At 39.1% G+C, this 23,625-nt stretch overlaps 1 protein-coding gene across 1 annotated transcript in view; it reads left to right on the forward strand.

Annotated features, from left to right (window-relative positions):
- PIP5K1B (phosphatidylinositol-4-phosphate 5-kinase type 1 beta) overlaps positions 1-23,625 on the forward strand; it is a 282,047-nt gene that overhangs the window by 243,264 nt on the left and 15,158 nt on the right.

Raw genomic sequence — 23,625 nt, forward strand, 5'->3', positions numbered from 1 at the left:
GTGCAGTGGTCAGGCATCTACACTGTCTGTGAAGTGGTCTCCCTAATAAGACATGTGTCCATCTGACACCCTACAAAATCTTTACAACATTATTGATTATACTCCCCAAACTGACTTTCGTATCCCCGTGGCAATCTTGTGGTCACCAATTTGTGTACAACACCTAGCTTTGTTCCTTAACCTATAGGAAGGGTTTTGGTGTATAAAAGGGCCACTGCCAGAGATTATTAAAGCTGAGCCACGATTTGAGAGTCCAAGTAAGTCCCAGTTCTTCTCGGAGACACCAGTACTGTACTGAGATTCCCAAATCCTCTCAGCCAAGTACCTCTCATTCTTTGCTCACTGGGGTTCTGTTCGATTTCTCTCTCCCTACACTGCTTATGTTCCTAATGACTCAGGACAGGGTGTTCACCTGACCAGCAAGGAGCCGTAGTTTCTGTGACATATTCCTGTTATTCAAGTCAGAGCTTGTAATTAGTCTGGCATGAGCCTAGCCATGTATGAGAAACCTTCCTGTCATCTTGCACCTTTCTGAAGCTAACAAGCACACTCAAAATCAATTCTGCTTATGGTTTTTCAATAGCCCTGAACAATTATAATTATAACATACATCTGTAATGGCAAAGCTGCCTTGTGAAATGTTCTCATATTATTTGTTTCCAGCAGCTTCTGCGTTTTTACTAAATGATGCCACTTTTATGCTGAGGGTGGTCATTTCAGGCCTGTGCATTTTTAGCACATTGATACGGGGAGGACCTGAGTAAAGTCTAAAAGCTAAGGCACAAGCACTGTCTAAATGTTCCTGGTAAATAATAAAAGACTCAACAAATATTTGGTGGATGTTGCTGAAGAAGGGCCTTACTTTTTAAAGATAGAAAATGTGGTGTTTAGCAAAGAATTGGACTGGTACTTTTTTCAGGTACCCGAAGTATACATTTCCTGCAGGTTGCCATTACTGGTGTTTATGGGCTAAGGAAAGGGAGGGAAATGAGTGAGCCAGTCTATTTGCCAAGGCAGGGTTTGCCCTTACTCATTCATACCACCTGCATTAAACATTTTGTTTCCTAAGTTTGCTAGGGCTGCCGAAACAGTAGCACACACCAGTGGCTTAAACACAGAACTTTATTGTCTCACAATTCTAGCGGCCAGAAGTCCAAGTGTTGGTATTCTTGCTTCCTTCTGAGAATTGTGAGGGAGAGGCTATGCCTCGTGTGTGGCCTAGTTTCTAGTGATTTGCTACCAGCCTTTGGCATTCTTTGACTTATAGAAGCGTCACCCCAATTTCCACCTTGTCTTCACATAGCGTTCTCCCTGTATGCATGTCTGTGTTCAAATTTCCCTTTTTCATAAGGACACAAGTCAGATTAGAGCCCATCCTACTTTACTATGACTTCGTTAACTAATTCCATCTGCCATGACCCTGTTCCCAAACAAGGTCAAATTCTGAGGTACTGGGGTGCTGAGACTTCAACATATGAATTTTAGGGCAGGACGCAATTCAACCTATAACACCGTCTCTCTGAATAAATCTTGGTTCTTAGGATTTTTCAGTTCTAATAGCAAGAGATGTAAAGAAATTGCAGAGTATCTGACTGCAAACCACCATCTGTAGAGTTAAGTCTTTGAGGTGCCGTACTGGAGATGAGATGCTGTAGTTGGAAATTCTTTGTTCACTTTATCTTAAACACTTATTAGTTCCATTTGTTTATACAGCAAAGGGCTTTTCCATGTCAGCATACTGTGTTTCTGATATGCTACTCTGATACCAAACTTCAGTTTTCCAGGGGAGTTGAGAGAGGACCAGCTAGGCTAAGAATCACAGCTTTTGGAAGCTGGAAGGACCTCATCAAATTCGAAGTCCTTATTTTTACAGGGGAAGAAACCAGCTCAGGGAAGTTAAATGGCTCACCCAAATACAGCACACTTGGCTGCTTAGTGCCTGGTTAGTACCAGAACTCAGCTACCCTGCCCCTTGTTCTAGCTCTTTCTTCTACATACCATGCTGCTCTTCCCAGCCATGGAGGCCACGGTTCCTCTGTGATTTAACAGGGGACCTTTCTCTAGGAGAGAGTACAATTAACACTTTTCAGTGCATGCCACTTATCTGGGGACCGCTCATATTACAATTTTTTATCCCCCAGGCCTTACCTCTGGGACCTACTTGAATATATTATCTGTCAACTCCATAGGTGAAAGCTCAGAGAAGAGAACTGATTCTGACATTAGACTCTGCCAAATGTGAACAAGAAAGCACATTTTCTAAAAGAGCAGAGGCCATTCAGTATTGTGAAGTCCAATAGAAATTACTTTGATTGTCAAGGTTTTTAATTTTTTGCTGCTGTTCTGGGTGGGGCTTTTTGCATCTTTATATTTTACAGTAATGATATATGTAGTTATTTTCTTCTTATTAACATTTATTATCTCCTTTTCTTTAAAAGCTTCTTAGTCAGTGACCCAGCCAGGTCTGAACTATTGCCAACTTATTTTCGCTTTCAGCTCAGTACCTAAGACAAAGTAGGCATTCAGTGTATATTTGAATAGGTGATATTATAGTTCTTTAAGTAGAAAAGCAGTTTTTAATGCTGACAGTTCATTATTGAAATACTTTTATATAGTAAAATGCACAAGTCTTAAGTGTCTGGTTCCATGAATTTTGACAAATTTGTACACTCCAGTAACCATCACCCAGACCAAAATAAAGAACATTACCATTACACCAGAAAGTTCCCTTCTGCCCCTTCCTAGTCATGACCCCCAAGGTCATGGCATTCTCCTTTGGTTTCTTTTAGAAGCGTAATAGTTATAGCTTTCACATCTTGTCTATGATCTATTTCGACTTAATTTTGGCATATGTGGGTACCAAAGTTTCTCTTGCTATTCTTTAATATTTATTCCTGCTCCTCTTGATTAAATCAGATCATCAAGACTTGCTTATAATAATAGATTTGTCATTCAGAAATGGATCGGTGTATCTATTTTTCAAATGTCTTTTCTGTTTTTTCATTAAAGTTTATTGGGGTGACAATTGTTAGTAAAGTTACATAGATTTCAGGTGTACAATTCTGTAATACATTATCTATATCTCACATTGTATGTTCACCACCCAGAGTCAGTTCTCTTTCTATCACCATATATTTGACCCCGTTTACTCTCGTCTATAACCCTCCTCCCCCCTTGCCCTCTAGTAACCCCTAAACTATTGTATATGTCTATGAGTTTTTGTTCTTTCAGTTGTCTGTCTTGTTCTTTTGTTGTTTTCAGTTTTATATACCACATATCAGTGAAATCATATGGTTCTCTACTTTTTCTGTCTGACTTATTTCGCTTAGCATGATACTCTCAAGATCCATCCATGTTGTCACAAAAGGTACTATTTCATCTTTTCTTACCACCAAATAGTATTCCATTGTGTATATATACCACAACTTCTTTATCCATTCATCTATCGAAGGACATTTTGGTTGTTTCCATGTGTTGGTCACCATAAATAAAGCTGCAATGAACATTGGAGCACACATATCTTTATGGATAAATGTTTTCAGATTTTTGGGGTAGATACCCAGGAGAGGGATTGCTGGGTCATATGGTAATTCTATTTGTAACTTTTTGAGGAACCTCCACACTGCCTTCCATAACGGCTGCACCAGTCTGCATTCCCACCAACAGTGTATGAGGGTTCCTTTTTCTCCACAGCCTCTCCAACACTTGTTACTATTTGTCTTGTTGATGATAGCCATTCTGACTGGGGTGAGGTGATATCTCATTGTGGTTTTTATTTGCATTTCTCTGATGATTAGTGATGTTGAGCATTTTTTTTCATATGTCCATTTGCCATTTGTATGTCCTCTTTGGAGAAATGTCTCTTCAGGTCCTCTGCCCATTTTTCAATTAGGTTATTTGTTTTTTTGTTGTTGAGTTGTATGAGTTCCTTGTATATTTTGGATATTAGCCCCATATCACAGGCGCTGTTTGCAAAAATCTACTCCCATTCGGTTAGTTGCCTCTTTATTTTGTCAATGGTTTCTTTTGCTGTGCAGAAGCTTTTAAGTTTATATAGTCCCATTCATTTATTTTAGCTTTTACTTCCCTTGCCTTTGGAGTCAAACTCATAAAATGCTCTTTGAATCCAAGGTCCATAAGTTTAGTACCTATGTTTTCTTCTATGCGGTTTATTGTTTCACGTGGCTTTCCAATTCTGCCAACACCATTTATTGAAGAGGCTGTCTTTTCTCCATTGTATGTTTTTGGCTTCTTTGTCAAAAATTATCTGTCCATATTTATGTGGGTTTATTTCTGGGTTCTCAATTCTATTCTATTGGACTATGTGTCTGTTTTCTGCAAATACCATGCTGTTTTGATTATTGTTGCCCTGTAGTACAAGCTAAAGTCAGGGAGTGTGATACCCCCAGCATTGTTCTTTCTTCTTACGATTGCTTTGGCTATTCAGGGTCTTTTGTGGTTCCTACAAATCTGATGATTTTTTGTTCTATTTCTTTAAAAAATGTCATTGGGATTTTGATGGGGATTGTATTAAATTTGTATATTGCTTTGGGTAATACGGCATTTTAATTATGTTGATTCTTCCGATCTATGAGCACGGAATATCTTTCCATTTCTCTGTGTCTTCAATTTCTGGTAAAAATGTCTTATAGTTTTCAGCATATAGGTCTTTCACATCCTTGGTTAAGCTTATTCCTAGGTATTTTATTCTTTTTGTTGCAATTGCAAAAGGAATTTTTTTTTCTTTCTTTTGCTGAGATTTCATTGTTAGTATATAAGAATGCAATGGACTTTTGTACGTTGATTTTGTAGCAGACAACTTTACTGTATTCGTTTATTGTTTCTAATAGCTTTTTGGTGGAGTCTTTAGGGTTTTCTATATATAGCATCATGTCATCTGCAAAGAGTGACAATTTAACTTCTTCATTCTCAATTTGGATGCCTTTCATTTCTTTCTCTTGCCTGATTGCTCTGGTGAGGACTTCCAACACTATGTTGAAAAGCAGAGGTGATAGGGGACAGCCCTGTCGTGTTCCTGAACGTAGAGCAAAGGGCTTCAGTTTTTCACTGTTAATTAAGATATTAGCTGAGGGTTTGTTATATATGGCCTTTATTAAGGTTATTTTCCTACTATACGTATTTTATTAAGTGTTTTAATTATAAGTGGGTGTTGTATCTTGTCAAATGCTTTTTCTGCATCAATTGATATAATCATATGATTTTTCTCCTTTATTTTGTTTATGTGGTGTATCACATTAATGGATTTGCGTACATTGAACCATCTTTGTGCCCCTGGGATGAACCCCACTTGGTCGTGATGAATAATCTTTTTAATGCATTGTTGCATTTGATTTACTAGAATTTTGTTTAGGATTTTTGCATCTGTATTCATCAGAGATATTGGTCTGTAGTTTTCTTTTGTTGTGTTATCCTTACCAGCTTTTGGTATCAGGGTAATGTTGGCCTCATAAAATGAGTTGGGGAGTACTGTCTCTTCAATTTTTTGGAAGAGTTTGAGCAGGATTGGTATTAGATCCTCTTTGAAGGTTTGGTGGAATTCATTAGTGAAGCCATCTGGTCCCGGACTTCTGCTTTTGGGAAGGTTTTGGATGACTGATTCACTTTCCTTACTGGTGATCAGTCTCTTTAGATTTTCCAATTCTTTGTGATTCAGCCTAGGAAAGCTACATGTTTCTAAGAACTTGTCCATTTCTTCTAGGTTATTGAATTTGGTGCATAGTATAGTCCTTCATAGTATTCTTGGATGATCCTTTGTATTTCGGTGGCATCCGTGATAACTTCCCCTCTTTCATTTCTGATTTTGTTTATTAGTGTCTTTTCCCTTTTTATTTTAGTGAGGCTATCCAGGGGTTTGTCAACTTTATTAATCTTTTCAAAGAACCAGCTCTTTGTCATGTTAGTTTTTTCTATTGTCTGTTTGATCTTTATTTCATTTAGTTCTGCTCTGATTTTTATTATTTCCTCTCTTCTGCTGAGCTTGCGTTTCATTTGTTCTTCTTTTTTTAGTTCTTTAAGGTGTAACATGAGGTTATTTATCTGGGATTTTTCTTGTTTCTTGAGATAGGCCTGTAATAATATAAATTTCCCTCTTAAAACTGCTTTCACTGCTTTCGCTGGTAGGATGTATTTTCATTCTTATTTGTTTCTATGTATCTTTTGATCTCTCTTATTTCTTCTTTGACCTGGTCGTTCTTTAAAAGCATGTTGTTTAATCTACATATATTTGTGTTTTACCCTGCTTTCTTTTTGCAGTTGATATCCAATTTCAAAGCCTTGTGATCAGGGAACATGCTTGGTGTGATTTAAATCTTCTTAAATTTGCTGAGGCTAGTTTTATGTCCCAATATATGGTCTATCCTTGAGAATTTTCCATGTACATTAGAAAAAAATGTATAGTCTGATGTTCTAGGATGGATTGCTCTAGGATGTTATAGGATGAATTACTCTAGGATGTTCTAGGATAAAATCTCAATTATGTCCATTTTATCTAATGTGTCATTTAGGGCTGCTATTTCGTTATTTGTTTTCTCTTTGGATGATCTATCCGTAGCTGTCAATGATGTATTTAGGTCCCCCACTATACTTGTGTTTTGGTCAATTTCTCCCTTTAGTTCTGTTAGTAGTTGCTTGGTATATTTCGGTGCTCCCTGATTGGGGGCATAAATATTGATGACTGTTACATCTTCTTGTTGTATAGTCCCCTTTACCATTATGAAATGTCCATCTTTGTCTCTTGTTACCTTTTAGATAAATACCCAACAGTGGGATCACTGGGTAATATGGTAGCTCTATTTTTAATTTTTAGGGGGAAGGTCCATACCGTTTTCCATAGTGGCTGTGCCAGTTTACAGTCCCACCAACAGTGAATGAGGGCTCCCTTTTCTCCATATCCTCACCAACACTTGTTTGTTGATTTATTGATGACAGCCATTCTGACAGGTGTGAGGTGATATCTCATTGTGGTTTATATTTGCATTTCCCTAATGATTAGTGATTTGAATATCTTTTCATATGTCTATTGGCCATCTGTATGTCTTCTTTGGAGAAATGTCTATTTAGGTCCTCTACCCATTTATAATCAGATTGTTGTGTTTCTTTGTGTTTTTTTCCCTTTGGAGTCCCTTACATATTTCGGATAGTAACTCTTTATCAGATGTATCATTAACAAATATCTCCTCCCAATTAGTAGGTTGTCTTTTCATTTTGTTGATTATTTCCTTTCCTATGCATAAAACTTTTTAGTTTGATGAAGTCCCATTTGTATATTTCCCTTGCCCAAGGAGACATATCCCCCCAAAAAAATATATTACTAAGAGCGATGTCAAAGAGTGTACCGTCTGAGTTTTTTTCTATGAGTTTTATGGTTTTGGGTCTTACACTTAAGTCTTTAACCCATTTTGAGTTTATTCTCGTATATGGTGTAAGAAGGTGGTCTAGTTTTTCCAATACCACTTATTAAATAGACTGTCTTTACCCCAATGTACGTTCTTGCCTCCTTTGTTATAGATTAAATGACCGTGTAGGTGTGGGTTTATTCCTGGGCTATCTATTTTGTTCCATTTATCTATATGTCTGTTTTTATGCTAGTACTATGCTGTCTTGATTACTAGCCTTGTAGTATAACTCTATGTCAGGTAGTGTGATTGCTCCATCTTTGTTCTTTCTCAAGATATCTGTGGCAATTCTGGCTCTATTTTGGTTCCATATAAATTTTATGATTATTTGTTCTAGTTCTCTGAAAAATGTTATTGGTATTTTGATAGGGATTGCATTGAATCTGTATATTGTTTTGGGCTAGTATGGCCATGTTTTGGGCTAGTATGGCCATGTTTTGGGCAGTATGGCCATGTTAGCCATGTTAGTTCTTCCTATCCATGAGCACAGTATAGCCTTCCACATATTTGTGTCTTCATCAACTTCTTTCTTCAGTGTCTTATAGTTTGCCAAGTATAGGTCTTTAACTCCTTAGTTAAATTTATTCCTAGGTATTTTATTCTTTTTCATGCACCTATAAATGGGATTGCTTTCTTAATTTCTCTTTCTGATAGTTTGTTATTGTATACAAAAATGCAATGGATTTATGAATATTAATTTTATATCCTGCTACTTTACTGAATGTATTAGTTCTAAGAGTTTTTTGGTGGAATCTTTATGGTTCTTTGTATGTAGTATCACATCATCTGCAAATAATGATAGTTTTACTTCTTCCTTTACAATTCAGATGCCTTTTATTTCTTTTCATTTATCTGATTGCATGGCTAGGACTTCCAATACTATGTTGAATAAAAGTGGTGATAGTGGACATCCTTGTCTTGTTCCTGATATTAAAGAGAAAGCTTTCAGCTTTTCACTATTGTGTATGATGTTAGCTGTAGGTTTGTCATATATGCCCTTTATTATGTTGAGGTGTGTTCCCTCCATCCCCACTTTGCTGAGTTTTTTTAATCATAAATGGATGTTGGATTTTGTCAAATGCTTTTTCTGCATCTATTGATATGATATATGATTTTTATCTTTCATTTTGTTTATGTATTCTATCGCATTAATTGATTTGCGGGTATTGAAACAACCTTGCATCCTGGGAATAAACCCCACTTATAGCAGGCTATTTTAAGTTGATGGTCACTTAAGATTGAACACATTCTAAAAGCACTATAATTTTTACTCTCTCCATGTTTATGTTTTTGTCATCCTTTTTTACTTTTTGTATTTGTATGTATCTCTTTTTTTTAAATTTATTTTTAATTTATTGGGGTGACAATTGTTAGTAAAATTTGTATGTATCTCTTGATTTATTGTTGTAATTACACATGTAATTACACATCTTTCTACTTTTGCCTTTTAACCTTTGTACTAGCTCAGTGACATTTCTTTTCTTTCCTAGTATTTATTTATTCGTATTTTTTATCTTTTCTACTTAAAGAAGTCCCTTTAACATTCCTTGTAATAACTGGTTTAGTGGTGATGAATTGCTTTAGCTTTTTCTGGGAAACTTTATTTCTCCTTCGATTCTAAATGATAGCCTTGCTGGGTAATCTTGTTTGTAAGTCTGCTTTTCATCACTTTGAATATTTTGTGCCAATCCCTCCTGCAGAGTTTCTGTTGAGAAATCAACTGACAGTCTTACAGGAGTTCCCCTTGTACATAACTAACTGCTTTTCTTTTGCTACTTCTAAGATTCTTTTTGTCTTTAATCTTTGGCATTTTAATTATGATGCATGGAACACTTTGGGTTCATCTTGTTTGGGACTCTTTGGGCTTTCTGGACTTGTATGTCTATTTCCTTCACCAGGTTAGGGAAGTTTTCCATCATTATTTCTTCAAATATATTTTTAATCCCTTGCTCTCTCTCTTCTCCTTCTTCTCATATGATACAAATGTTGGTACACTGATATTGTCCCAGAGGCCCCTTAAACTATCCTCATTTTTTTGCATTCTACTTTCTGTTTGCTGTTCCAATTTGGTGTTTTCCCCTCCCTTGTTTCAAGGTCACTGATACGATCCTCTGCATCATCTAACCTGCTATTGATCTTTCTAATGTATTCTTCATTTTAGTTATTATATTCTGTATTTCTGACTCGTTCTTTTTTTATGGTTTCTTATCTTAGTTGAAGTGCTCCCTGAATTCATCTATTCTTCCCCTAAGTTCATTGGGCAGCCTTCTAATCATTGTTTTGAACTCTGCATCTAGTAGATTGCTTGTCTTCCTTTCATTTAGTTCTTTTTCTGGAGTTTTGTCCTATTCTTTCTTTTGGGACATCTTTCTTTGTCTCCTTATTCTGTCTCCCTGTTTTTGCTTCTATGTATTATGTAGGGCCGCTATGTCTCCCAGTCTTGGCAAAGTGGCCTTATGTAGTAGTCCTGTGGGGCCCAGTGGTGCAATTTTCCTGCTCACCTGAGGTGGATGTTCCGGGGTGTCCCTTGTGTGAGTTCTGTATACCCTCCTGTTGTAGTTGAACCTTCATTGCTGTTGGTCCATCAGTGAGTGGGATTCACCCCTAGGCTGAGTGGCTGCAGACAAGCTGTTGTTCAGGGATGATCCCACAGAGCAGGAGTCTCTTTAGTGGGGCTCTGGTGCCAGCCGAGTCTGCCCTTCAAGCATGTCATTTGTGGAGCTCGTGGGGTGGTGCACTGGTGTGGTCTGAAGCTGGCCACCAGGTGTGTTGGTTCTGCAGCCACGTACGTGGGGCAGTGGTGTAGGACAAGGTCAGCTTCCATTTGTGCCTCACCTGGTGGGAGCTCCAAAGTTATCTGCAGTTAGCTCTCACTTATGCTGGACTTAGAGGTGCCATGCTGTGGAGAGGCCATGCTGTGAACTGAGGCTGGCTGCCACTAATGCTGGACTTGGGAATCTTTGGCCAGCATCATGATGTGAGCCAAGGCCATCCACCACTTGTGCCAGGCTTGTGATCACTTAGTGGAAGCTACGTTCCAAGCCAATACTGGCTGCAGCTTATGCCAGGTTTGGGGCGACCTGATGGGAGCTACAATGCAAGTTGAGGCTGGTTGCCACTTGTACCAGGCATGCGGTCGCTTATCAAGAGGTAGAGGGCATGCTGAGGCCAGCCACTACTTGTTTGGGGTTTATGGACCTTTAAGAGATTTTAGGAAAATTCACATCATGAGCCAAAGCTGGTCACTTGTGTGGAAAAGCTGCTGGGAGTGGCTCGTGCTAGATGTGTGAATTGGATTGGGCAGGGTCTCAGGGATTCATCAGGGCTGGATGAATGGTGTTAGCTAGATTAATGAAGAATTCTGATTTGGTGCCCACCTGCACCTGCCTGCTAGGTGGGAGGAGGGCTCAACAAAGGAACAATGATGCCTGTCAGCACTTCAGTTCCTGGAGAGAGCTGCCTTGACCCCTGCCCCTCCAGCCCTTGCCCTGAAGCCAGTCAATTCAGTTCCTCCCCATCTGTCCCTGGTGCTCTTTAAGCTGTTGCCCTGACACTGGAGCCCAGAATGAGTGAGTCTGTGAGTGAGCGAGTCCATGTGCAGTCCCCTCAAAGGGAATGCCTGGGACTCCAGCAGCCCTCTGTCTTACTAGGATGCAATCCCCACTGGTTTTCACAGCCACGTGTTGTAGGGCCTCCTCTTCCCAGCACTGGTTCCTCAGGCTGGGGAGCCAGCTGTGGGGTTGGGACCCCGTGCTGCTTGGGGGAGACCTCCACAGCCAGGATGTCCCTCCTGATTTTTGATTGCCACACCAAAGGTATAAGACCTGCCCTTTCCACTTCTCCACCCCTCCTACCAGTCTCTGTGGCTTCTTTATGTCCTTAGATATAGGACTTCTGTTCAGCCAATCTTCAGGTGCTTCTCAATGATGGTTGTTCTGTAATTTAATTGCAATTTTGACGTGGTTGTGGGAGGAGGCAAGCACCGTGTTTACCTATTGTGCTATCTTGACTGGAAATCTACTTTTTTCTTTTATCAGTGAGCTATTGTTGCTGGGTTACCTTAGAAACACAGAAAAACGGCTAATTCTCTGCTGTGGTCAGATGGCTTCAGGCAATATATGTTGCACATGGCTCCAGAGTCAGCTTTGGTGCTATGCGGGGTCTTAGGTCCAGCTCCCCACATAAGAATGCAGGATATGGAAAGGCCAAAAGGAACATCAAATGAGCCATAGATAGGGGAGTCATATCACTATATTCTTGCTGGCGACTGGGTTGCAGACACAGGAAGCAGGAGCCGCAATCTGCCATCTGCTTCTCTGCCAACCAACCAACTCACCAACCCATCAACCAACCCCCTAACGTAGCCACGGCAGTTATATTAGTGGCCAATGGCTAACTGGTAACAGCTGATGGCCACCCAGCCACAGTGGATGGCCATCTGATTACAGCAGATGGCCATCTAATAACTGAGCCAGCACCTTTCCACGTGAGGCCGAGAGCATGGAAACTGCTGTCTGGGACTGTGTCCCCACACTTGGGTTCAAATCCAGGTGTCACCATTTATTAACTGTTTAGACAGTTAGCCTTAATATTCATGCACAAAATAAATAGGAAGAGATCCAACCTACCAGGGTTAACTTTAATGATTAGATGAAATAATGCCTATAATACAGTCATCTCAGTATAAATATCAGTCAGTGGTGACTGCTGGCTTTAAATGTATGTGGGTGGCTGTTGGAAAGAAAAATAAACCTTATAGAGCAATATGGTGAAAAAGTTCCCTGAACTTGGATAAGGGTTCCTTTTTGAAAAAGTTTCTTCCTCTACCACCACCCACACCCGTATACATACTGTCCTCAAAGAGAGGGCTCTCACCGCATTTCTATGCTTAGTTCTAAGGCTGCCAGTGGTGGGAGCTCAGTTGCTGCCCACTCTCTGAACAACGGTGGCTTCCTGTCCCCAGAACTAATGTTACAGAACAAAGGTGGTGAGTTTGATGCCTGTCACTTACAGAGAAGCCAAAAGTCCAAGGCAGCAGGTTTTTGCAGAGAAAGAGATTTATTCATCAGGCCAGCTGAATGAGGAGACCATAGGGGAAACTCAAATTAGCCTCCCTGAACAAAGGGTTGGGATCAATTTTAAGAGGTGAGGGTAAGGAGAAGTTATACATATTTATTTATTTAGTCTAATTCAGGGGGTCTGATTGGGTATTCTTGGAACTAAGACTTCTAAGGTTAGGGATGTGGAAGGGGCAAAACAGAACAAAGAAATTCCAATCTGGCAGAGTTTGATCAGTCCTGTGTGTCCACGTTTGGTCCCTGCACTGGATCTTGCTTATTGATGGACTTCGTGCTTCTTAATGGGCTCCGGGTGGTAAAAGTAGCAGCTCTGCTACTTGAGTTCCATAAATTTTGGTTGCGCTGTGCTCTTGAGGTCAGCTTAGGGTTATTTAGCTGTGAACTGTGCCTGCTCAAGCCTCTGGGACCAGTTTGATCTGGCTTGGTCTGGTAGTTTCTGGAGCACTGTGAGGAGGTCTGTTATCTCCTGAAACACACTCAAAACTAGAAGAAGAAAAAAACTATTAGGGTCCAGTGTCAGTGTTAGGGACCAGTTTCACAAACAGACGTGGCAGCACCCAGTTAAACCCAAGATCTACACTCACATGGCAGCCATTAGTGCATTCCAGAGAGAGAACCTGTGCTCTGCTTGCCTTCATTTGAAGCAGAAGGCCTCCTGGTCTAAAATTAGCAAAAGTGGGAAAGCATGGAAGAGCAGCAGCCGTGCTCATGACTAAAAAGACAAAGAGAAAGAAACAGATCCCTCTGAGAGGCCGTTTGGCAGGGTGGGTTAGGAAGGTGGGTGTAAAGTCTGCACACAGTGACCATGGCCAAGGGCTTCCCACTTCTCTGGATCCATGCTGGGGAGTCTTGCAGACTGGCTGTACACTCAGCAAGGAGCTGAGGAAGAGATGCTCCATGCTGGGGGTGGGGGAGAGGGTGGAATGGGATGAGCTACACCTGACACCGTCCAGGCTACAAATAGGACCACCAGTGCCTGCGCTTCAGAATGCCACACCCTAAAGCAGCCCCACCCAGAGGAGGGCTCACTGCATTGGCTTGCCAATCATCACATCCGAAATGCCTGAGTCATGTTGGCATGTGCCCTCCCTTAAGCAGAAGGTGGCTTTAGGACTGAACAAGTGAGACAGCTGTATTTGTGGGTTTTCTCTGCAGGTAGAGTTTTCCTACCCACATTTCTTATCAATTAATGTTCTGGTAGCTAAACTTAGAAGAGTAGAAATGGAATTCTTTCCAAAATCGTGTCTATGCACCCAGAGCTCATCAAAGCCCCTTCCCTCCCCAGGAAATAGGCAGAGTCCCAAAGGTGGAAGTCACAGGGTTACTCCCGTTGTTTATACAAAAGAGCATACCCTCTGTCGGTCTTTCTTTCATTGCGTTATCTGACTTGGTCTTCTTGATGGCCCTGTGAATTGGACGTGGCAGGAACTGTCATTCTCATTTATAGATGAGGAACCAGGAGCTCAGTTTCATTTCTTGCCTGGTGTTACAACTAATAATTGGAGAAGCAGGGCTTGTATCTAGGCCTCTGCTCTTAGTCCAAACACTCTCTGGTCCTGAATTGAAGCAAAAGTGAGGGAGAGGAGACACTCCATTTAACTTTGATGTTGGGAACATTTGACTTTGCATGGCCCAGCAACCATGACTTTGAACCCAGGGAGGGGAATGTAACCCTAACTCCCTTGTGGCCAGGCATTAACAGCATTTGCATAGTCATAATAATATAAACTATGTATATTGATTTTCTATTTTTAGAGCCAATCCATGGGCAAAGCAGGAAAAATTTGGCTATAACTTCAAAATAGAATATAAATAACAACAGCCATGACAAAGCAGAGATAAAAAAAATTTAAGTGTACCTAACACAAAGTAAGAGGGAAAAGCAGGGACAAAGATGAAATAATGTGGAAAATGAAAGGATGTATAGTGTATGGTTGATGGAATAAAAAAGGTTATTTAGTATATTATTCACAGTAACAAAATAAAAAACATAGAAACAGTAAATGTCAGGAGGCAGCACAGAGTAGGAGAGGGTCAATGTCCTTCATTTGGAATCAATAGATGCTTTGGTTGAGACTAGCTTTTATTCCCTGATCTATCAAAAGATATGAAGGGAACCACCAGAAGAGCTGAAAAGAGAAATCATTAAAGGAGCTGCCCCTTGGGGCTACTGGGGTAGGGTGGGGCAGGAGGTTGTTTATTTCATCATAAGTCATCTGTATCATGTGATATATATTGATATAATTACTTTGATTTAAAAAGGCACTGAGAGGATGACTTTTAAAAGACAAAAACTGTGGATCGTACCTTATGTTCTCTGAGCAAATGCCCCTATGCGAATTAGCTATAAAACACTCATTAGGTCTGCAAACAGAAGAAATCAGACTGTTCCAGGCTATAAAATGATTGATGACTTTTCAGCAGTCCAGCCAGGCTAATGCCCTTCAGTGAGCCTTAGCTAATGTTACTGGTCGCAGAAAGGAACATTTTTGTAAATGACACAGAGGCCTGCGTGGCATCAGAGAACCATTACCGTCTGCTCCCAGAGAGAGCTTTTGGAGGACGTCAAATTCCCCCTCCTGTCCCTCTTGCCTGTGACAAGTTTGCGATGTGAGCAGAGCAGAGAGCAGCTGAAGAGGATTGGCAGCTCCTCTGCTTTTACAAGGGAAGAACAGAACGGGTAGATTAAGTGTCCATGCCTTATTACAAATTAGGTGCAATTAGCCCTCAGACAGTCTGACTGGAGGGAATTGTGGCAGAACTCGCTGGTGCAGAACCCAGGCAGGCAGCCAGACCCTTCAACCCAGTCATGTAACTCTGCTGCTAGAAATGGATATTCCCAAGCTAGGAGGCAGAAGAATGGCAGGGCCTCTGACTTGACCTCTGGATTTTGAGGGCATTCTTCCCAAGAGAGGTGCCCTCACTTATAAGTGACCCCTAAAATGGAATCTGGGAAATTCTCAGCCAGAGAAATTAGAAATTGACTCCAAATAGGCTTATGCCCAGGAAACCAACATTACAGTAAGAAAACAGGAGTAACAGAATAGTTCCCAATATCAGCACTGAAGAGAAACAAACATGAAATTGATCGGTGGCACAGATATTTAAGTAAAAATCCTTTCTAGAACACATTTGACCTTTATTACTTGGGGCATCGCCAAGGAAGGCTCTGGGTACATTTATTTGGGTTGGATGATTTATTCTTGCATTATCTCTCTACTCTATTAGTAATTACATTTCATTAATTTTCATAAGTAGCAATGGACATAAACATACATATTCACGGATAAAGTTTCTTAAGCCCAAAGAATACTTTATGTCCTGCATGAAATATCTCTTGATTAGGGAAAAAATACGCCTTTATTTTCAATTATGTGATGACCTTTACCAATTAATCTTTTTGCTAAAAATAGCATAATAGAATGTTAAAATGAAATATTTTGACTATCAATTTCAACTGAGACCCAAAACAAAAGCAAGGTCTGAGACTACAGGACTCACAAAGGAAGTGATCAAAAACCAGTTTTGTAATCGTTAGCAGACCAGCTACCTCCAGCCTTTAAAAGAAGTCAGAGAGACCAAGAAAAGAGTTGGAAGTTAGAATGTGAACTTTAGAGAGACCAGTCAGGGACTGGGGATGCTTCTCCCAGCCCAGGGAAAGGGGCTTGAGTGAGATACTTTGGAGAGCTTGATATGTGCCCTAGGGAGTATAAGGGACATATAGTTCTTTCTAGTGTTTGACTCAGGCCTGAGATCCTACAAACTCCAAGGGCAGAGCAAGCAGAGTTTGCTGCTTGGAGAAGGCCTCCTAAGCCCTTCACTCCCTCTCTTCTCTTTTCCATGCTTTGTTTTTCTCCTTAGCATTTTGGACCAACATAAATATAGCATATATTAAGCATTTATTTCATTGTCTGTCTTCCTCAATACTATGTAGATTCCAGCAGAGATTTTTATTTATTTTGGTATCTGCTGTATCCTAGTACCTCAATGGGTATTTGTGCCGTACACTCATTATCACTTTATAAACCTGCATGTTCAATAGTATTCTGATTCTACACGTGGGAAACTAGAACCCAGAAGGCTTAAGAAATGTGTCAAATTTCACACTGAACAAAGTAGAAGAGCCAAAATTTAAAGGTAAATTATCTGATTCCCGATTTCATCCTCTGCCTGTCATGCTTTATCAGTTCAGGTGTCTGTTTCCCTGAAATGTATTCTCATCCTTTCTTAGGTGGCAGACAGTACCCAATCTAAGATTTCTAGAGAAGTAAAATGCCAGTTCTGTACTCTGATCTTAGTACATACTGAATAATGAGGATAATAAGATTTCACTCAATGCCAAGACATGTTAATAAGTCAGATTAGTCAGAATATATTTTGAATGGGACTTTACTATATAAAGGCCTAATTACATAGGGCTCTATACAGAGTTTTTTTGTTTAAGTATTAAACTATTAGCTTAAATAGTTTTATAGTTCTTACTAAATATCAGATATTTGTTATTTTTAAAATATGTTGCTTTTTTAAATTGTAAAATATATATAGCATAAAATTTACCATCTTAGCCATTTTTAAGTGTACAGTTCAGTTACATCAAGTACATTGACTTTGTTGTACAGCCAATCACCAGCACGCTTTTTCCATCTTGTAAAACTGCAAGTCTGTGCCCATTAACAACTCTCCATTCCCCAGCCACCAGCACCGACCCTTCTACCTTCTTTTCTATCTCTATGAATTTGAGTACTCCAGGACCTGCATATAAATGGAATTATACAATATTTGTCTTTTTATGTCTGCCTTATTTCACTTAACATAATGTCCTCAAGGTTCAACCTTGTTGTGACATGTGTCAGAATTTGCTCCCTTTTTAAGCCTGAATAATATTCCATGGTATATAATACCACATTTTGTGTCTCCGTCTGTCAGTTGACACTTGGGTTGCTTTCACCTATAGGCTACTGTGAATAATGCTGCTATGAACGTGGGTGTATTGGTTTGCTAAGGCCGCCATAACATGGTACCACAAGCTAAGTGTCCTAACCAACAAAAATTTTTCACACAGTGCTGGAGGTTAGAAGTCCAAGATCAAAATGGATTAAAGATTTGAATATAAAACCAAAACCAATAAAATACATGGAACAAAACACAAGTACTAAACTTATGGACCTTGGTCTCAGAGGGGTTTTTGTGAACTTGACTCCAAAGGCAAGGGAGCTAAAAGCAAAAATAAATGAATGGGACTATATCAAACTAAAAAGCTTCTGCACAGCAAAAGAAACCATCAACAAAACAAAAAGACAACCAACCAAATGGGAGCATTTATTTGCAAACAACACCTCCATAAAGGGCCAATATCCAAAATATATAAAGAACTCAGACTACTTAACAAAAAACAATTCCATTGAAAAATGGGGAGAGGACCTGAACAGACACTTTTCCCAAGAAGACATACAGATCGCCAATGGATATATGAAAAGATGCTCAATGTCACTCACCATAAGGGAAATGCATATCAAAACCACAATGAGATACCACCTCACACCTGTTAGAATGGTTATTATCAACAAGACAAGTAATAAGTGTTGGAGAAGCTGCGGAGAAAAGGAACCCTCATACTCTGCTGGTGGGAATATAAATTGGTATAGCCACTATGGAAAACAGTGTGGAGGTTCTTCAAACATTAAGAATAGAGCTACCCTATGACAGAGCAATCCCTCTGGATATCTACCTGAATTTTGAAAACATTTTATTTGCAAAGATATATGTACCCCTATGTTCGTTGCAGCATTATTCATGGTAGCCAGGACATGGAAACAACCTAACTGTTCTTCGATGGATGATTGGATAAAGATGTGGTACATATATACAATGGAATATTACTGGCAATAAGAAAAGATGAAATACTGCCATTTGTGACAACATAGATGGATCATGAGAGTATCATGCTGAGTGAAATAAATCAGACACAAAAGAACAAGAAACATGATTTCAGTCATATGTGGGATATAAAACAAAGCAACAAATGAACAACAACAAAAAAAAACTAATAGATACAAAAGTGTGGTTACCAGAGGGGATGGAGGATGAGGGAAAATGAAGAGGGTAAAGGAGGTCAAATATATGGTGATGGAAGGAGGCTAGACTTTGGGTGGTGAGCACACAGTACAATATACAGATGACATATTACACACTTGTATGCCTAAAACATATATAATGTTAGTAACAATGTTACCCCAATACATTTAATTTTTAAAAGTACTGGTGTGTGTGTGTGTGTGTGTGTGTGTGTGTGTGTGTGTGTGTATATATATATATATACCTTTTAAGTGTAAAACAAGTAACATGGAACATTTCAAACTCTGACCATTGACATATTTGTTTCTAGAACACCCAGTTTACAATTTAACATAACAAAGATATAACTACCAAAAAATGTTGCTCTGTAAAGCATATTTTGCCTACTTATTTTTCCTCAAAATTTTCAGTCCATCACACTCTTCTCAAGAGAATAAAGATCACCGCAGCTCACACCAAGCATCATATACTGCCCTTGGTTTTGCTGGTTTATATGATTTTCAAGTTTCTAACACATTAGCCTTAGCTCCCTTGGTTTGGGCACATTTCAGCAGAGATGACCATAGAAAACATGCTCAATCGGAAAACAATGTTCAGATCCTAACTCTGTTCCATTACAGTGTGACCTTGAGCAAGCCACTGTGCCTCCCGTGCCTCCCTGGGTTTCAGTTTTCTCATCTGTGAAATAAACGTGTTGGGCTGACAAGTACCCAGAGGAGCCAGACAGAGATGATGCAAATGAGTAGAACAGGCCTGGTTTGATACAGAAGAGCGTAGTGGGAATGATGGAGAACTTAAGAAGACATGCCCAGTTTAAAGGGGGCAACCACAACCTCTTTGCTACTCAAAAAATATGGGCTCCGAGTTGCCAGCTCTTCTGGTTTCTCATAAGAAGTAGTGGAAAACTGGGTTTTTGTGGGAATTTCCTATTTCTGAATTTAGCAATAATTCAAACTCAGAAAGTCTTTTTGGACCACAAACACACTTGTCCCAGCCAGAGCAGGTCTGTGGGTCAGCGGTTTGCAACCTCTAGGCTGGACATCCTCCAGGATGGAGGGCCCCTCACCTACGCCATGTGCTGCAGCAGCACTGGCCTGTGACTCTGTAGGTTTCCCAGGCTTCCACGGGCGGCACACATGGTCTCTTCAGGGCTGGAAATCTCAGAGCCCAACTCTCTCATGTTGTCAGGTCAACTGGAATTTTTTCTCTAGTAGGAAAAAGAAAATGTGTTTTGAAAGACTGGAAAATAAATGAGCGCTTTATTCAAAACAGTTCTAAAATGTATGTGACCTAAAATATCTATTCCATCAAATTTCTGGTATTTCTAATAGTATGAGCTGAGAGAGCTAGTTTAAAATCATGACCCTTAAGAAACTTTTTTTTTAACTTGATTGAGATATATTTCACATATTATAAAATTCATCCATTTAAAGTATACTGTTTTGTGGTTTTTAATATATCCCCAGAGTTACATAACTGTCACCAGAATCTAATTTTAGAACATTTTCAACACCCCAAAAAATAAACCCCATACCTAAGTCACTTTCTAGTCCCCTCTTATCCCTGCCCCTAGCAACCACTAATCTATTTGCTAACTCTATAGATTTGCCTATTCTGTACATTTCACATAAATTAAATCACATAATATGTGGTCCTTTATGACCAGCTTCTTTCTTTAAGCATAATGTTTTCAAGGTTTCACCCATATTGTTGCATACATCAGTACTTCATTATTTTTTATTGCCAAATAACATCCCATTGTGTGAATTATTTATCTGGACTATTTCCACTTTTTGGCTATTATGAATAATGCTGCAGTGAAAATTCATGTACAAGTTTTTGTGTGGCTATATACAGAGGGTGCCAAAAAATGTGTGTACACTTTAAGAAAGGAAAACTGTATTAAAATTGTAATACTCAATATATACCAATAACAAAAGATAAATACAAGTCACGTTTGACTTCTGCAATTACAGGAGGTGTTCAAAGTGGTTACCATCAGCATCCGGACACTTCTGATTATGGCCAACTGCTGCTTAAGCAACATTGAGCAAAGTGTCCACTTGTATACATTTTTTTGGCACCCCCGGTATATTCATTTTTCTTGGATGTATACCTTGGAGTAGAATTGCTGGTTCATATGGTTTTGAGGACCCACGAAACTGTTTTCCAAAGAGGCTGTACCATTTTACATTACTTCTCCAACATTTGTCTTTTTTTTCAGAGACATCCTAGTGGGTACAAAGTGCTCTCTCATATGGTTTTGATTTGCATTCCCCTGATGACTAGTGATGTTGAACATCTTTTCATGTGCTGATTGGCCATTTGTATATCTTCTTTGGAGAAACGTCTATTCGGATCCTTTCCCCATTTTTAAATGGGGTTATTTACCTTTTTATTGTTGAGTTATAAGAGTTTTTTATATAATCTGATACAAATCCCTGTGAGTCTCTTTTTTTGTCCCCTAAATCCTTAGAATACTCTACTTACAGTACTTACTAAGATAGGAAACTATTCTAAAACATGTTTAAAAAAAGTGTAAATAATAATTTTTTTTTAATATGCCTGTTAGATTTTATCAAATTTTGACCGTGTATTTGACCATCTTCTTTCTGTAATCATATTGTATTTTAGCTAAAATAATTCATAAATGTACCTGTTAAATCCCAAAGAATACTCTAGGGTTTTCTTTTTTCTATTATTTTGTCTTAAACATTCTAGTAGCTAACTCATAGTTTCCAAGAGTAAAATATAAATATTGGATTGAAAAATACTTGCAAAGTGAGTTTACTTTTAGGGAGGTGAACTCTGGATCACAAGAGGACAATAGAGAGAGGAGGATTACTTTTTAGCAATATTTTACACTACAGGTAGTGCCATTAAAAAAGGTTTTAAAAGAAAAGCACTTCTAGAATATTCTTGGATATACCCTTAATCTTAGGTGGGAAATAAAAATCATAACTAAAAACTCAAACAAGAAGGGGAAAACAGTTTTGAATCTCATCAAATTATATGTTTACAAAATAACCCAGGAGCCGTTAGAGATTTTTTTTTTAATTATAAGAATATAAATTAAATATTTTAAAATTGTATTTAATTATATACAAAACACAAAACCCTCAAAAAATAGAAATATAAATCAAGGGGCATGACACAATTTACATATTTTCTGACCACCTTGTTTGTTTTGATGTTTCAGTAGATGAAGAATTTATCTTTCTCATAAGGCTTAACGAGGCAGGATCATTTCCTACCCACAGGAGTAGCAAATGGCATCTTAACAATTGAAAGGCAAAAGTCAAATGAAGCCCATAACTGCATCCTTGTTTCGATTCAAAAAATAACCTGAGCAATGTTTATTGCTACACAGTGCCTCTCAAAACAATGTCCCTTGAAAACTGATGGTTTACTTAAGGCAAGAAATCTGTAAAGGTTCACAACATAAAGTCGATAGCTCAATGGGAGAAGGCCGCATTAACCCTGCCCTTTAAAATCAGTTGGAACAAACTGTTTCCCATATTGCATGACCCATCTGAGGTTTCTTAAAAGCGAAAGGACTTTTTAAATTTTTTTTTTACCGTGTCTAGAATTTAGGAGAAAATATATCAAGCCAAAAGTGAAGTGGCTTTAATCCCTTGATTTCCACATTCTCAAATATCACCAAATGGAAGACTTAAGAGAGATCTCCCTACTTCCTCCTACCACTAGCCTGTAGTTTTACAATTTTCTCATTATGTCTTTTATGATCGGGAAAAAAATACAAATGAACCTCCTTTATTAATTTTTTGACAAGTTTTTTTTTTGAAAAGGTCAGGATATCTAGTTCACAAACCTTCAATTACTAGCTAAATATGTACAGAAATAGAATTATTGTAGTTCCCAGAGTAAAGAAGGACAGAGGACTACAATGTCCTCAGTAGTCTCCCATCTAACTGAGAGGCTCAGACAAGTAACTCAGAACATGACTTTAGATGGGAGTTTTCAGAAGGGGTGAGCTCTGAGCTGAGCCCAGAAGGGGGACAGGTCCCGGTAACGTGGAAGATGCGAGAGTGAAGTCTTCTGCACTCCTGCTCTCAGCCCTACTGCCCAGAGAAAGCCACAGCCCTCTGCCATCGAGGTATTCCATGTGGTCAATGGCCGGCCCCTTCTCCCAGCTTGTCTAACACCAGTATCCCACTTCTAACCTTGTTTGTGGAAATTTTGTTCCCGCAAAACCATCACATGGCAAATTTCCATAGGTTAAAACCTAACTAACTTTTATTTCGGTAGGGGAAAGACTGTACATTCCTGAGCTCTTCATTCCCGATTTAAATACCATGAAAAGAGACCAATTACTTAAACAGTTAACACTAGTTATAATATAGTTACATATTATATAACATATAATATCATATAATATCATGTAAACCACAAAACAAAGTGGTTTCCTTTCATAAATGAGTCTTCAATACAACTATCTACCTGCATTCCTTTGGCTTTTGTTGTTGTTACTAAGGGCACATTTAGGCTGTCCTCACAGAGCACATAATACAATGCTCTGTATTTATGTAATTCTTACCCAGCGTGTAGGCCTTGGACCAGCAGCAGAAGCATCACCTGGGGGCGTGCTAGACGTGCAAATCCACGGGCTCCACATCAGACCAACTGAATCAGAAACTCTGGGAGCTGGAGCCCAGGAAATTGGGTTTCAAACAGCCCTCCAGGGGATTCCGGCACACAGTAAAGTTTGGATGAGAACCATGGATGTAATTGAACATTTCTTACCAAAAAGAAAAACCATTAGAAAGAAATCATCAATGTGAATGATAAACAAGGTTATCGTTTATAAACTAGCAAAACATGAATACTGTGAGAGGAGAACTTAAGCAGCGAGAACAAACTATTCAAAGTCAAAGGTGACCAGTGGGCCTCCAAATTCACAGCAATTCTCCATCACAAGGCATGGGACCCACAAATCACCTCTCAGAAATGTGAAGAGATGTTTCATGCACCAGAGTAGAAAATTCACTGCTAGTAAAACCAATTTAAACTCAAGTGAGCATATCTCCAGGCATGAC

This window comes from Rhinolophus ferrumequinum, chromosome 12 (assembly GCF_004115265.2).
Source record: "Rhinolophus ferrumequinum isolate MPI-CBG mRhiFer1 chromosome 12, mRhiFer1_v1.p, whole genome shotgun sequence".
NCBI lineage: Eukaryota > Metazoa > Chordata > Mammalia > Chiroptera > Rhinolophidae > Rhinolophus > Rhinolophus ferrumequinum.